Raw genomic sequence first — 15,970 nt, 5'->3', positions numbered from 1 at the left:
GGCGATGAGGACAGGACAGCAGGCAGACTATCAGACAAGAAGATGACAACAACTGCACAGTCTTTCAGTCTTTCACTGTACATTCAAATATACTCTGCCCATTTGCCAAACTTTGTGGCACCTTTGCAACATATCAGATTGTGGTCATTTCAAAGTCACGACCACGATTCTTTGGAGGACTAACCAAAGCTCTACAAGCTTTAGCTAAACTTCATTTAAGAAATCCACTTGTCTTAGTACTAGCTGGAATTGAAGTAAATGTAAATAAAAAGAGGAACTGTTTTATTTGGAAACACTCTATCAGTAAATGCTACAGGTTACCAATGCATACCGTTTGTTTACCATAAATACAGTAACAGTAAGATCTCTATCACATTCGCTTCTGACCTTAATTTGAAGCTGCACAACAGCTTGTAAGCATCACCATCATGCTTCCGTGAAGAACTGCAGTGCCTGTATCTGCAGCAATTTATACAAAGTGATTCAGAGATCTTTCTATGTTTTGTGTACGTTGGCATATATTGAGGGCATGCAATGTCTACTGCGGTGTCTGTTTTTCATTACATAGGAAGACTTTTTTAGAAAGTAAATACAGCTTTCCATAACAGCCCCGAGGCATTTATTCATCACCTTATCTTTCCCAACCAATTTTTGAACAAAGACATATAATAACGGAGCTCTCATTTTCCTAGTTGCATAAAGTATTTAGAAACAGTGAATAAAAAGGAGGAAAGTCTGGTGTACATACGTTACCATTCCCCTTTTCTTTTACCGTATTTGTAGCATTCTCCGTTTCATTCTCTCCATCCTGGAGCAACTTTGTGAATTTTGTGCTCAAAACTCTCACTGGAAATGAAAATTTACTTACATGAGGAGAATGAAAAGTGAGTTCTTGATAGATCTCTGATCCACATGAAGAAAACATGAATTCCTGTTTCTGTAAACAAAACAGAGCTGTTCTGCAGCTCTAGAAAGCTGCAAGAGTATGATTTCTTATTTATTGATGAAGGTAGTCATTTCTGGTCATCATATCTAGCAGTGAATAAAGCATCAGACAGGTACTGCTGGATCAAAATTAGGTTACACTGCCAAAGCAGCAAACTAAGATAAGCGGCCAGGTTGAGATGCAAGGAAAATTATGCAAGACAACTCCATAAGAAAGAGCACTGGAAGGGCAAAGCTTACAGTATCTTCAGAAGTGCAAGGCAGAGCTTTAAATCAGATACTGTGAAAAAATGAAAGGGGAAAATTAGAGGGAATGGAAAAATCACTGCAAGCAAGAGAAAAAAAAAAAAAAAGAGTAAACAAAAGCTGGAAATAATAGAAAGCTCTAAAAGAAATGTTTCAAAATATTTCTGCTTTCCTGATCAAAGGTGGACAAAGCGGTAACTTGAGAAAACCAGGAAGGGGAAGAAAAGAAATAAAGAGGGCCAGTTTTGCCAGAGCAAGAAAAAAAATAGCTAGTAAGAAGAACCAGCAGCACCATATCTAAAGTGCTGCATAAAAAACAAATCCAAAGAACTACACTAAAGATCGGGAACAGGTGCCCATTATCTTCAGTACCCGGTCCACGCTGTGCTCTCCTGTAAGTCATGGTTCCAAATTCTGGTAAATCCAGCAACTGCTCTTGTTCTTCCCTTTCCTCCTACTTCTGTAGCCTTATCTCCCCACCAGCAGCACAGCATCATTGAATCAGAACTGCTCAGGTTGGAAAAGATCTTCAAGATCATCGAGTCCAACCACAACACAACCATACTACCCTAATTCTAACCACCCACCTCTAAATCATGTCTCTGAACGCCACATCCAGACAGTTTTTAAACACATCCAGGCATGCTGACTCAACCATCTCCCTGGGGAGCCTATCCCAGTGCTTAACAACCCCTTCAGTAAAGGAATTCTTTATGCTACTTAACCTAAATCCTTTTGCACTACCTAAATCTGCCATTCTCTGCTGGGCAACTTCACTGGAAACTCTGCCACCAAAAAGCCAATGTCAGTAGACTTACACTGTTTTTGTACACGGTGCTGTACTTCCATGTTTACCACTACGCAGTACACCAATCATCACTTGTAGACTTCAGATAATGAGAACCCTAGTGACTCTCCAAATGCTTGCAAACTGAGATTTCCTGTTGTGAAAGTCATCGGCTGGGGCCTGCCTGAAGGTTCTCATGAAAAGATCCGGGAAAGAAGTTATTTTTGTTTCAGGTCTATTTGGCTTCCTTAAGAAAAAAACTCTCTAGGCCACTTCTTATGCATGAGGTTGCTTCAGCTGAATGTTTGCATTTCAACTCAAGCTGTGATCTCATCATGTCTTCCAACTTACAACACTCATGCAGACTATTTTTATAACTCTTGCCATTCTAACCAAAACATGACATCACTCTTTCTATAAGGTGTAAAAATGCTGTCTCTCTTCCACACACACTATTAAATTACTTCATTAATCAGAATGAAACTCAGTGAGTCTGAGAAGCAGGAAGAGTAGGACTGGAAGTTGGGTTCAAAATGCTAAATAATATGTTAATTAGTCTGTCATTAATTTGTCTCCACATTATGCACTACTTCATTGTTTAGACAAAGATCCCTCTTTCAAATACCTACTCGTAGCTAGGACTTTCTGGTTACTTCTTCTCTATAACCTCAATTCTGTTACTCTGTTGTCTTTTATATTTAATTTCTGATTAGCCACAGATGTCCTCTTTCTCAAGAAAATGCTCCCATGCTCATCATTTCTTTTCTTTGTAAGCTTGTCTCTTCCCCCTACCCATTTGTTCTTTCTCCTAGGCATCTCACCTATCACTTGTGTAGCTCTTGCAGCTCTTTTACCTCCTACCCATCATGAGTTTCAAAACATTTCCCTCTAGCTTTTTTCAATCCAGTTGTCATTTCACTTAAGCTAAATTCCCCAGTCTCCCTTTGTTTCTGTATCTGCCTTACTCCATCAAACATTTCACTTCCCAGCCTCCTGTAGTTTCATCCTCATAGCCCAGGATGGACCCATGCCCCTAGCATGGACTGTGAAGCACAGGCAAGGAAGAAGAACCGAATTATGTGGTGAACACTTCAGCCTGACAACTCACATTTAACAGTTAGCACCCTGAGCCACAGCTCCGTGGTGTTGCTCTTTTCTCTATTCTGAAACATGGGAGCAGGTGCACGGCCGCAAAGTGACCTCAGCTTGGGAGCCAAAGTGGCAAAGGGAGCAAGGGCATCGACCCACCTTAGGAGACCTCAAGATCCACCTCCTCCTCCCCATGCTGCCAGCTCCTCTGCGATCCAGTCTGCCTGATCCATGCTGTCACCCTGGCTAAGACCTCCAGCTGTACTGCCTGCCTTTTACCACAGAAATAGTGCACCACAGAGGTAAAAGGCCTGGGAGGGGGGAGAGCAGCAGGATCTCAAGCTGGCCTTTTATGGGGATACAGCCAGCACACAACCCTGGGCACCTCCAGGCAGAGGGCATCTAGAGCATTTCCCTCTTATAGACAGCTAGTAGAAAAGGCTCCAAGCTGGTTTACTGCCCTGACTCCTCTGATCCTTCTGCTGCAAAGATGGATAATGCAAGAAAAAGTAGGCAAGATTGTTCTGATAAAGTGGAACAGCCAGATAGCTGTCTCCTGAGCAAAAGCAGTGTCCTCAGGGAAGCAGTGCATGCACATCAGTGGGCCGCATACACACTGAGGCACCCTCTTAGATGTGTATGTTAGACAGTCCCATGCATGTACTTTTTCACAGAAGTATCTAAGAACTCTAAAAGCTGTTGAATATATAATCCTCCCTTTACATACAAAAACAACATGATCAGAAAATTAAATCCAGAGTCAGAGAGCAAGATGCGTCCTAAAATTGCAAATACTTTCGTCCAGAGTTCTTGCTCCCCACACAACAAGGCTGCCTCATTTAAACCATAAAAGACAGCTTAATATTTAACAGTGATTTTTAAAAAAGATCTGGCTATTATAGGATTTCTTTTATTGCTCAGAAGCAATTAGGGAACAGCATTTACAGACTCTGTAAAGCTGTGCACAGTGACTGAAAGGCTGGATGGAGTTGATTACAGCCAGAGCAAATCATGATTGCTTTTAAAAAATTTAAGAATCTCACTTTGTGCTCAACAAATCTTAGGGAAGTTCCCAGAAAGCACTTCCTGAGGGTGCACTATGCAAAGTGCCATAGAACTAAACACAGAAAACTTCTTCCCAACCTTCTTCAAAACCAACATAAGTCAAGAAGTGTCATTACGTGGTGCAGCAAAACTAAAAAAGTGAGACAAAACTAATGCAAGAGTCTGAGAAACCATGATTATGGCAAAGGAGTTTCCTACTCTCCTTGGCTGGCTTACGATCAACACGTGTCAGATATGTCTGAGACAGGGAGAACTCACTGAGCACAGACATACAGAGAAGGGCTTGGAGGCACCGTGGACATGTGCCAGCAGTGTGCTTCTGCAGCCTGGAAGGCCAACAGCATCCCAGGCTGCATCCTCAGGATCCACCCAAGGTATGCTCAGAGAGCTGACAGAGGCGACTGCCAAGCTGCTTTTCACCATCTGTCAGCACTCCTGGTCAACTGGAGAGGTCCCGGAGGACTGGAGGCTTGCCAGCGTGACTCCCGTCTACAGGAAGGGTCACAAAGAGGATCTGTGGAACTACAGGCCTGTCAGCCTGACCTCAGTGGCAGGGAAGGTTATGGAGCAGAACATCTTGAAGGAGATCACGTGGCATGTGCGGGACAGTCAGAGGGTCAGGTCCAGCCAGCAAGGGTTCATGAAAGACAGGCCCTGATCTCCTTCTAGAATCAAGTTACCTACCTGGTGGATGAGGGAAAGGCTGTTGAGTTTGACCATCTAGACTTCAGCAAAACCTTTGACATCTCTCCCACAGTATTCTCCTGGAGAAACTGGCAACCTGTGATTTGGACAAGTACACTCTTTGCTGAGCAAAATATTGGCTGGAGAGCCAGGTCCAGAGAGTGGAGATGAATGGAGTTGAATCCAGATGGCAGCTGGTCATGAGTGGTGTTCCCCAGGGGTCGGTATTGAGGCCTGTCCTCCTCAATATCTTTATTGATGACCTGGACGAGGGCATTGAAAGCACCCTCAGGAAGTTTGCAGATGACACCAAGTTGGCAGGAAGTGTTGATCTGCATGGGGGTAGCGAGGCCCTACAGAGGGGTCATCACAGGTTGGAATGCTGGGCTAAGGCCAATGGGATGAGGTTCAACAAAACCAAGTGCCAGGTCCTGCACTTTGGCCACAACAATGCCAGGCAACCCTTCAGGCTTAGGCAGAGTGGCTGGAAGACTGTGCACAGGAAACAGATCTGGGGTTACTGATTGATGCTCAGCTGAACATGAGCCAGCAGTGTGCCCAGGAGGCCAGTAAGGCCAATGGCATCCTGACGTGCATTAGAAATAGTGTTGCCAGCAGGAACAGGGAAATAATTGTTCCTCTGTACTCAGCTCTGGTGAGGCTGCACCTCAAGTACTGTGTTCAGTTTTGGGCCCCTCACTACATCAAGGCCCTGGAGCAGGGTCAGCTTCACCGCCCTTCTCTGTGAAGCATCTGGAGCACAGGTCTTATGAGGAGAAGCTGAGGGAGCTGGGATTGTCTAGTCCGGAGAAGAGGAGGCTTAGGAGAGACCTTATCTCTATAACTACCTGAAGAGAGCTTGTGGAGAGGTGGGGGTCAGACTCTTTTCCCAGGTCATTAGCAATAGGACCAGAGGGAAAGGCCTCAGGTTGCACCAGGGGAGATTCAGACTGTGCGTTGTGATTAGGAGCTGGAATTGGCTGTCCAGGGAGATGATGGAGTCACTGTATTTTGAGGTACATGTAGATGTTGTATTGAGGGACATGGGTTAGTGGGAACTATGGGTTGGTTGTTCTGGATGACCTTATGGGCTTTGGTGATTCTATCATTCTACAAAAAGAGAGACGTCTAGCAGGGAGAGTGTCTCCCTCCACTCTGCCCTCATCAGTTCTCATCTGCAGTACTGCATCCAAGCCTGAGGCACAAGAAGGACGGAGATCCTAATGAGGGCCACAAATATGATCTGAGGGCTGGAGCACTTCTCCTATGGAGAAAGGTTAAGGGAGTTAGGCCTATTCCACTTGGAGAAGAGAAGGCTCCAGGGAGATCTCAATGCAACCTTCTAGTACTTGAAGGGAGTTTATAACCAGGAGGGAGAACCAAGTTTTTACACAGACTAATAGCGACAGGACAAGGGGAACAGCTTTGAACTAAAAAAGGGGAAATTTAGGTTAGATGTTAGGAAAAATTTCTTTACTCCAACAGGAGCAAAGCACTGGAACAATCTACACTGAGAAGCTGCTGATGCCCCGTCCCTGGAGGAATTCAAGGCCAGGTTGAATGGGGTCCTGAGCAACCTGATCTAGTGGGTAGCAACCCTGCCCGTGACCAAGGGGTTGGAACTAGATGATCCTCCAACTTAAGCCATTCTATGATTCTATGTGTCATAAAGTTTCATCAACAAAAGTAACCATTTTCATAACAAAGCCTTCCCATGGCATCCTATTAACTTGTTTAGTTGCAAACCCAATCTTAAGTAGTCTGCCAGTGCCACGAGTTCACTATCCATCCAGTCTGACCTTTATTGTATTCTAACATGATGACTCTTACTGTACCTTCATGTAACAGCACTGCCTGTTTTGTTTTCAGGTCTGAAAACCAAATCCTTATTACAAAACTAAGAAAATGTAATTCAAAATACTTTGTTACCGACAAATGCAGCTGCAGCTGCACTGTGTAATAGAAACACTACGAAATAGAAGTTAAATCCATACTTCACAGTTAAACTCTCAGTGAAACGAAGCAAGACACACTTTCTTCTCACAGAGCTGCTGAACATGGATCCTTCCAAAATCTCAGGACTCACAGGGATAAAATACAACCCGAAACTCACAAAGGAATGGGTTGTTCATTCTGTTCAGCCTGCTCATTCTTTACAGAAGTGATTCTTTTGGGGGATGAGTAGTCCAAACATACAATAGCCACAGACGTGGTTTTTCTCACACTCTGGTGATTCTTTGGCAGAATTGGAAGAGAGACTGGCAAAGACATCAGAAAAATAGGTGAACTTACTCTCCTGCTCAGTACAGGAAGAAATGGAAAACCTGACATTATTTTGGTTTTAATTTGCCTGTGTAAAATAGTGATACTGTGAGATGGGCAGAATATGGCAGCACTGCCCAAAATGGAATACTTCCTCATCCCCAAGGGATGTATAACGATACAAACCGTCTTTTGATTGTGAACATTTTTGGTTGGTTTGCATTTGCGCAGTACGAGCCAGTTGCAGCAAACAGCATCTGGGGCATTTGGGGCACCTGGGAAAAGATTATGTTCTTGATTTAAACAAAAAAAAACCTAACAGATAAAACCTGGGAGGGTATCAAAAAATTTATGATAGTCCCCTTGCTTCTCTTCTTCTTTGTGTGTATATTAAGGAGGGAAAAATAAATATGTGATGACTATTTCCAGCGCAGAGAAAGAACATCAGGTTGTGTGCATTGATCCAGTTCTGTTTGTGCTGAAGAAAGCTCACACTGATTTCTGTGGAAGAAGAGTTTTGACAAAGCAAAGCATGAACTCATGCTAAAGCCCATGCTAAATGCCTGCCAGTGCAAGAATTCTGAACAGTCTTCCTGGCTGCTCTCACCCTATCAGTCCAAATCTGTGCTCTGACTCCATTGCAAACGGACCCTGCGCCCTAAATCCAACAATACCATTCCATGATGGAGCAACTCTTCATCTCTATCATTACTGTGTTTCTTAAAAAAAAATAAAAAAGGAAGCTGACACACCAGAGGCACAGCTGAAGTAAAGCCTTACAGTCAAGGGGGATCACTCATGGACTGTGAAGCGTATGGAAATCTCATTTTAACTACAATCATTATATTATCATTATGGCTTTCATCATGTGTATAAAATCAAAGTAATCAAGAAAATAATTGCAAATAATCACAGAAACAACAACAACAAAAATCTGACAAAAAATCAACAATCACAGTTTAGACAAAATGTGATTTATGTAAAACAATTCTTACTCTTGGACCAAGCTCTGACCCCATTACACCAGAGGAAAACAAGTTAGGCTCACTATAATGGAACATTAAAAAGAACAAAATTAATTTTTCTATTCTTCTTTATTCCAAAGATACAAATTTTAAAAAAGATGTACTAACTCATCTGATTATTTCTGCTCTCACCCTATGGACAGTCAATGCATATGCTTAGACTTACACGCTTGGATAATCCAATTCCTTCTAGGAAGTCTGCATTCTTCAGGACAGAAACCCAAACTTGAACACTGCAATATCTTGCTTCTAACATCAGAAACCAAAGAATAATCTTGAACATGCAGCCATCCCTACTATTTGGGTATTAGTGTAATCAATGGAAATAAAGGCCCAGGTTTCTAATATCATCACAAATATACTCAAAGAAACTCAGCAAGCACTAACAGCTAAAATCATTGTTTTTTTGTGCTTAGAAACACAGGACAAATGGGAGGGAAGGGAATAATTCTGGAAATAATCTAGATTTATTCACCAAAGTACAAGATACTACACTTCCCTATTAGCAGCATGCTGGAAATGTAATCAAGTTAGGTTATTAATGGAAATGCAGACCAGCTGTCCAAATATTAGCTAAAATAATTCCTTACAATTCTCATGGAAAAAGAAAAAAAAAAAAAGAGGGAAAGAGGCTGGGGAATGGGGGAGGAGGCAGAGCAGGCATGTGTATGAGGAATATGGGCTCAATATACAACAACACTAAACAGCACTAAATATTTTATCTTCCAACCATGTTGCTACAAAAGAGTCCTGATTAACATTTCATTGCCAAAGATGCACCACCATACTAAAGGCCTTAAAAATCTACATTTAAATAGAATACCAAAAAAAAAAAAAAAAAAAGTGTTATACAAAAGCATCCTCCAGGCATTCCCTTTTAAAGGCAGCAGGTTAAAGGTTTGATTTATATAGACTTTAAAGAGGTTATACATTGCCTTTGTCACATCAGAGTTTAACTGTGTAGTTTCACCTCAGCTTCACATTTATGAACTGCATGAAGACAATACCATTTCTGAAGTGCAAATTCAGATATATTTTTTTTCTTTGCCTGTTAAAAATTTTCTTTGGTACATATAAATGCTTACATCCAGCCTTTGAGGTGTTGTCTTTTTTCTAAAGATCTATTTCCCCAAAAAACTAACATATGCTACAAGTTTTAATTTTATTTTACCGTAAACACCACATGAAAGCACTTGCTGGAATATTTATTAGATTCATCTGTTATCCTTTTGTTACGTGATCTACAAAGTCAAAAAATACATTCACAGTTATGTAAAAGAGCATGGTTGGTGTGCCACAACTGAAGTATGTGCTGGTTGATCTTTACTCAACCTTATGCTGTAAATGAAAAAGCCTTGGCTTTACTACATTTCACCATGTCACATGTTTGCACAGGCCATGTTGTTTGAATTATCAACACTCCGCTGCGCATCACCTGTGGACTAAAATCCCACTCCATGCAAAATGCCAGTAGGTTGAATCCAAGCACTAAGGAGAAAATCCAACACTTTCTGATCAGTTGTTTCAAAGCTAAAGATTGTAGCAAGGGGTCTGTATGGCAGCCAGCATCCACACCAAAGCATAGAAATCAAATGCCCATCTGTTCATTATTCACAGGAGAGCCTGTCCTATGAAGTCAGGCTGAAGGAGCTGGAACTGTGCAGCCTGGAGAAGAGAAAGTTCTGGGAAAACCTCATCACAGCGTTCCAGTACCCAGAAAGGTCCTAAAGGAAAGCTGGAGAAGGACTTTTCCCAAGAGCCTATGGTGGTAGGACAAGGGATAACAGCTTTAAACCCAGGCAGGGTAGACGCAGACTAGGTGTAAGGAAGAAATTCTTTATTCAGAGTGGTGAGACACAGGTACAGGCTGCCCAAAGAAACTGTGGATTGCCCCAGCCCTTGAAGTACTCAAGGTCGGGCTGGATGGGGCCCTGGGCAGCCTGACCTAGTGGGAAGTGTCCTTGTTCACAGGAAGAAATTGGAATAGGATGGGCTTTAAAGTCCCTTCCAACCTTAATTGTTCTATGGTTCTATGATCTAATCCCTGGCCTTTATATGAGGAACTGCTAAGGGATGCCAAACAAAGACACTAAGGCACAGGAGAGTAGAAACACTTAAATTATGCAAAAACAAATTGCAACCCCTAGTAAGTAACTTAAATGATGAATGGTATCTAATCACTTATATTCAGCAGTCACTAACGCAGAACATAAGGTAGCACCTCTCATGTGAGTTAACTGCTCCTACTCTTCTATAAGTTTTGCCAGGACTCATCAGAAAGACACAGACCTCAACACACTGGAGGATAAGGCCCGGAACTCCACAGAAGTTTCCACCTTCCTAGGAGCCCACCTCGCGTTGTAGGCAGAGGGGTGGCCTCATACTAGTCTCTTTCCCAGGTGGCATTCCACTATTTCCTGACGCAGCCTTGTGAGGTGATGACCACCTTCTGCAGGAAGCAAGCAAGGGAGCAGGGACGTAGAAATGCATGGCAGGTTGCGCCCAGCACTGATGCACTACTGCAGCAAACATCTGCACCCACAGATCGCCCTTACCAGAGGTCACAGAATCACCAAGGTTGGAAAAGGCCTCCAAGATCATCCAGTCCAACCATCCACCCATCACCAATAGTTGTACTGAGGGACACGGTTTAGTGGGAGCATCGAAATGTTCCAGGGACGGAGACTCCACCAGCCTGATCCAGCACTAAGCCACTCTTTTGGAGAATAAATTTTTCCTAACATAAAATCCGAATCTCCCCTGATGCAGCCTGCTAGTTACATGGGAGAAGAGGCTGATGCCCTCCTCACCACAACCTCTCTTGAGGTAGTTGTAGAGAGCAGTAAGGAGATTTTATCTGCAGAAAGGCTGTACAGTCGTTTCCCAAAGAAGGAAAGGGTGATCTGATACAAAAGAGCATTTTTGAGTGCTCTTCAGCATTCAGCTAAAACTATGCTGCAACCTTTTGTCTCCTACATCCCAACCACCAGCAGATTTTTGTTATACTTTAAGCTAAGCCCTCTGCCTTTCAGCCATGAAGGAGCCCTACCTACTCTAACTGAAGTCTACAACTGAATTCTCTCTCCTGTTGTCCTCATCTAACAAAATTAAACTTCTAACCAAGAATTCAGTGATGATGTCTGAGATGTTAAAGAGAAGCACTTAACAAGTGGTTTATGAAACATTAGAGAGGCTCTGATAAAAATTTTGTAAATAAACGATCCAGGAAGTTACAAAAAGCTACTGAGAAAGCCTTTTTTGTTGTTGTTAAGTAGCTTGTTGCTACTTACCACAAGCTTATCTCACTACTACTTATCGCAACTCTTCTACAACTCCAGGAGCCTGCCCTGTAGGATGCTCGGTGACACAGCAAATAACTCTTTCACTGAAGCAGTAGTAGCAGCTCTCAGACACAACTTTGACATTTACTCCCTGAGAAGTAAATACTGACTTAGCAATAACTCCCAGGGAATATGCAAAAGCTATACAAACTAATATTTCGGCCAGTGCAGACTCATGTGTCCAGAATGTCACCTGCAGCTTTATTCTAATTCACTCAACACTGCAAATCACAAGAAGAAATCTCTTTTTACATCTGCTGTGAAGCAAAAAAAAAAAAAAAAAAAAAATTCTCCTCAAAGTTTCATCTAACTATAAATCTATCCTTAAAGGGATGTTTTACATGAAACATTCCAGTTCTGCCAACGTGCACACGTATAAACGATTCCGGGGATAGCATGAGCATCCAAAGAGAGCATCACACTGTGCGGATTTGAGATTTTTAGGTCAGGTCATTATCTTCATGCAAGCACTGTTTCAAGTTAATTTTACAGTAAAAGGCTGGATTAGTGACAGCTCTGAATGCACAACACAATAAAACGTTCTCCACTCAGCTTAACAGGTCCAGGCAAAGAACAAAAGGGACTTCTCAGGGAAGAAGAATGGACCCTAGCAGTTATGGAAACAGCAAGGAATTAAGAACCATGGCAATTGCTGTATAGTCCTACCAGCTGATTGTGTAACCTTCATTCAGTGATAACCACCATTACCCAGCCTAATTCCCAGCCTCCTCTCTGCCCTACCCACAGCAGATCTGATCCACTGTAGCCTCACTTATTCTGCCAGGATAGCATTTCTTCACGAAACAATCTTCATCTTAAATGTCTCTGTGGATCACAGATAATCAAACAGATTATTTTTTTTACACTGAAACACAGCACAAGATGCATTGCCCTTGTCCCTCCGAATCTCACAGGAGTCCTCAGAGCATTCCAGCCCTCAACAAGCACTATAAAGCACAAAAAATTCAGCTTCAGCATCTAGTTGTAAGAGTTTACTGCCAAGCTGACAGCAATTATTAACACAGAATTAGGCCAGCAAATAATAAAGTCATATTGCTGTCTAATGGTACAGACCTAAGAGAACATGACTTCACCATTCTCCATGAAGTAACCCAAGCAGAAGGACATAGTGCTAAACTGGATCATGTGTAGGTACAACTAACATGTGCTCTTCTGTGGGCTCCAATGAGGAATTCATATGTGCATTCCTGAGAGAAATGGCCAGTCTCCACAAAGGCCTGTCTCCTAGAGCCAGTACCATAACAAGGACATGAGGGAATCTGACTAAAGATTCAGACATTCTCATCTTTCCTAATGGTGAATTACTGGTAGCAGAACTGTCAAACTCTCAGCTGTTTTGGTCTGACATGAGCAGCTATCCAACAGAGGCAAGGACTAGACCTCAAATCTCATCTTAAATGTAGAACAACTAAGAGATGTACATACATCTGCAGAGATGAAACACCAGCACACAAACAATCACTGCTGCCTCATTTCTTGAAACTCAGTAAAAAAGCAGTCTAATATGGAAGGCTTTTGCACATCCTTAATTATACTGGCTCCGCAGTAAGTTGCTTTAATTATCATCCAGCCATTTCTAAAAGCATTCAATTGCAAAATAATTTATAACTCAACCATAACTACTTATTGTGAGTAATGTACATTATGTGTGATTTCCAGATGATAACAAAGCTGAGAGGGGTAGCATACAGATTTGGTCCCTACTAAGTGTCCTCCGTTTCCCCAGAAAAGACAGCCATCATAAATACCTTCACTGCTCATCTACTTCTGGCATCCCAGACCAAAGGAGAACATAGGAATACTCATCCTGGTATGACTTGTTACAGAATAGTATTCTCCAGAGCACAGAGGCAAGCTTACATAAGCAGCAGTAAAACTGGGCACCTGTCCAATGTATTTATCCAATTGTCTGTAGCCTCCCATTCTCAAGGTGCTTTAAATGCTGAGTGCTGAATAAAGTCACTTGATACACAGCCTATGCATTTTAAGGAAGAATGGGAAAGAACAGACATCTATTCACATCTGCCAGTTTTCAATTCCTGACATAACAACCATAGAGCCTGAAATGTAAAACATCCTTCTCCTTTCCACTATCTCCACGGTCCCCTTTTCACAGTATGTCCTTAGCAGATATCTGCAGTGCTGAAATAAAAACAAGTGTCATGAATAGAAGCCTTCTAGGAATATTTAAAAAATAAAAATAAAATTGTAAAGAACCACTTTAGAAATTTAAAAACAAAATAAAACCCACACTGGAAACTCCAACTGCAACCTCTTATTTCATTTCTACCTCCTTCCAGCTCTTCCTTTCAATTCCATTCTTGGAAATAAACTGGTATTATTGGGATTGTGCAGGAGCAGTCACACACTGCCACTCTCATCACAGGAAGTTTGGACTGGTTGTTTCCATCAAGAAGAAAGGAACAGATGAAGGAGCAACATTACCATGCTGCCTGAAGCACCTACATGCTTTTATTTCTATGCTTCATTTCTTGAGGCTGGAAACTGCCTTCACCTGACCTGCTGAGCTAGGGAAAGAAAGCCATACAACCCAAAGGAACAGAAACCTGGGAAACAGATTCTCAGTGAGATCATTTCATACCTTCTTATGGCTTGTGTTTATATTAGTTACTGTTCACCAAGCTTCAAAGACTCTTTATGTTTCAAAGAATAACCAACTGTTGCTAACATCTAAATATTCTCCATTTCAATTATAGCTTGGCAGCCTGAGATACACACACAGTTACCCTGTGCAACTCCGCCAGCAAAACCAAGGAAGAGCTGTTTCCCTGTTCTCTACATTGCTAAGACAAAGTTTATGCCCAGTAACATAAAGGATACAAATTTTCCCCACCCCATTCTCAAAATTTCTCATCAGTCAGGTCTAATGCATGTTAAAATGAGATTATTCCTGGGTCTCCCACAGCCACACTGCCTTGGATTTGGTTTCCACAGCAGTCCAGATTCCTCAAAAATCCAGAAGCACTACATAATGCAGTACTGCATATGGTCAGACCACTGCAAGATCTGGACGTGCAAGGGCTGCCAATCACATCTGCAGCAAGCACACATTCGAAGCAAACCATCTCACTCACAGTATGCTTGGCCAAAGGCAAACAGAAAAGAAGCAACCTAAATCATGGTCAGGTACTGAAATAAAAACCTACTGCTGCATTCTCTTCATGCCCACCATTAACCCCTACAGGTAACATTTTACAATGTAGTTAAGGAGGCTGAAATAGTCCTTTTTTGGTATTTACCTACTATGCAAATTCATGCCAGCTTGCTCCATCTCAACCTTTCTGCACTCACCACAAGCTCTGCACCTCTGCAAATAAACTACTGGTCCCATGGAAAACAATGACTTCTGTCTAGCAAAGCTAAAACACTCATTTTTGAAAGGTTCTCAATCTAACCATGACAACTACAAAATCTATTCAGAATCTGCTTAAGTGAAGGCATGCAGAGAGGAGCATGGATCTCTTTCTTTCTTGCCTTCCTTTCCATCTTTTCTTTCTTTTTCTTTCTTTCTTGCTTTTCTTCTTCCCTTTCTCTCTATCTCCTGTGAAACACCTGGTGGAGTTTTTGATATTTTTGTCAAAGATACTGTTTGCTTATAGACATAATATGGATTTTTTCTCAAGAGTGGGCTTCCTTTTATCATCTGTTTTGAGCCTTGAAGATAAATGTAGCAATAAACCACAGTGCCTTAAAATACTCGCATTATTTGAGATGTTTTGGTATCCTTCATATTGAGGCTATTTCTTAGACAAAGAAAAAAGCAGTTTTTGTGGTTCCAGTGAAAACGTATGAAGCATTTAAAGTGAATTTCCATTAGATGGCTGGAGTAAAAGGTCTTTGGAAATTTAAACAGCAAAACCAATCCACCTTCTTGTATCTTCTGAACAATCAAAGACATGTTCAAAGCTGAGAACAGACCTTTTAAATTGTTCCCTTTCTTATAACTGCAACATTAACCTCTATCATGTCAGCAAACAAAATAGCACCTTAGAGCAGACCTCAAGGACAGAGACTTTCTGAAGAGGATGCTCACCCACATCACATTTACTTACCCTGAATACTTTCCTTTAACAAGTACTTGGAAAACATGGCACTGACTTCACTTTGGACAAATGTTGAGAGTGAAGTTGAGAGAAATCCCTCGAGGGATCCCAGTTCCACAGAACAATCACATATGCAGATTTTTTGGCAGAGGTGCTGTGATTCTGTACCTGTCATTGCACCTGAAAGATGTCCATACCCATTGTAACTCTTCAGCCAAAAATCTCTGAAGATAAGCAATAATTCATCACAAGCACATTCAGAGAAGACCTAAGATAATCTAACAGCTTATGGTGGTATTTCTGTAAGCAAAATGATGCTGTTCTCAGTCTTACCTTCCAGTAAGAAGTGTGAGCCCTTATGAAGCCACCAAGAGTGCCTCCAAAAAACAGGTGGGTTTTACAGCATTTTTTGAATGAGTATTTAAATACCAGTTTAAAAAA

General features: G+C 41.8%; 1 protein-coding gene across 1 annotated transcript in view; it reads right to left on the bottom strand.

Annotated features, from left to right (window-relative positions):
* GLI3 (GLI family zinc finger 3) overlaps positions 1 to 15,970 on the bottom strand; it is a 202,083-nt gene that overhangs the window by 160,193 nt on the left and 25,920 nt on the right. The window lies entirely within an intron of this gene.

Source organism: Lagopus leucura, unplaced genomic scaffold (genome assembly GCF_019238085.1).
Source record: "Lagopus leucura isolate 7727_CA_CO unplaced genomic scaffold, USGS_WTPT01 Super-Scaffold_100157, whole genome shotgun sequence".
Lineage (NCBI taxonomy): Eukaryota > Metazoa > Chordata > Aves > Galliformes > Phasianidae > Lagopus > Lagopus leucura.
This window is presented reverse-complemented; position numbering and strand designations above follow the sequence as displayed.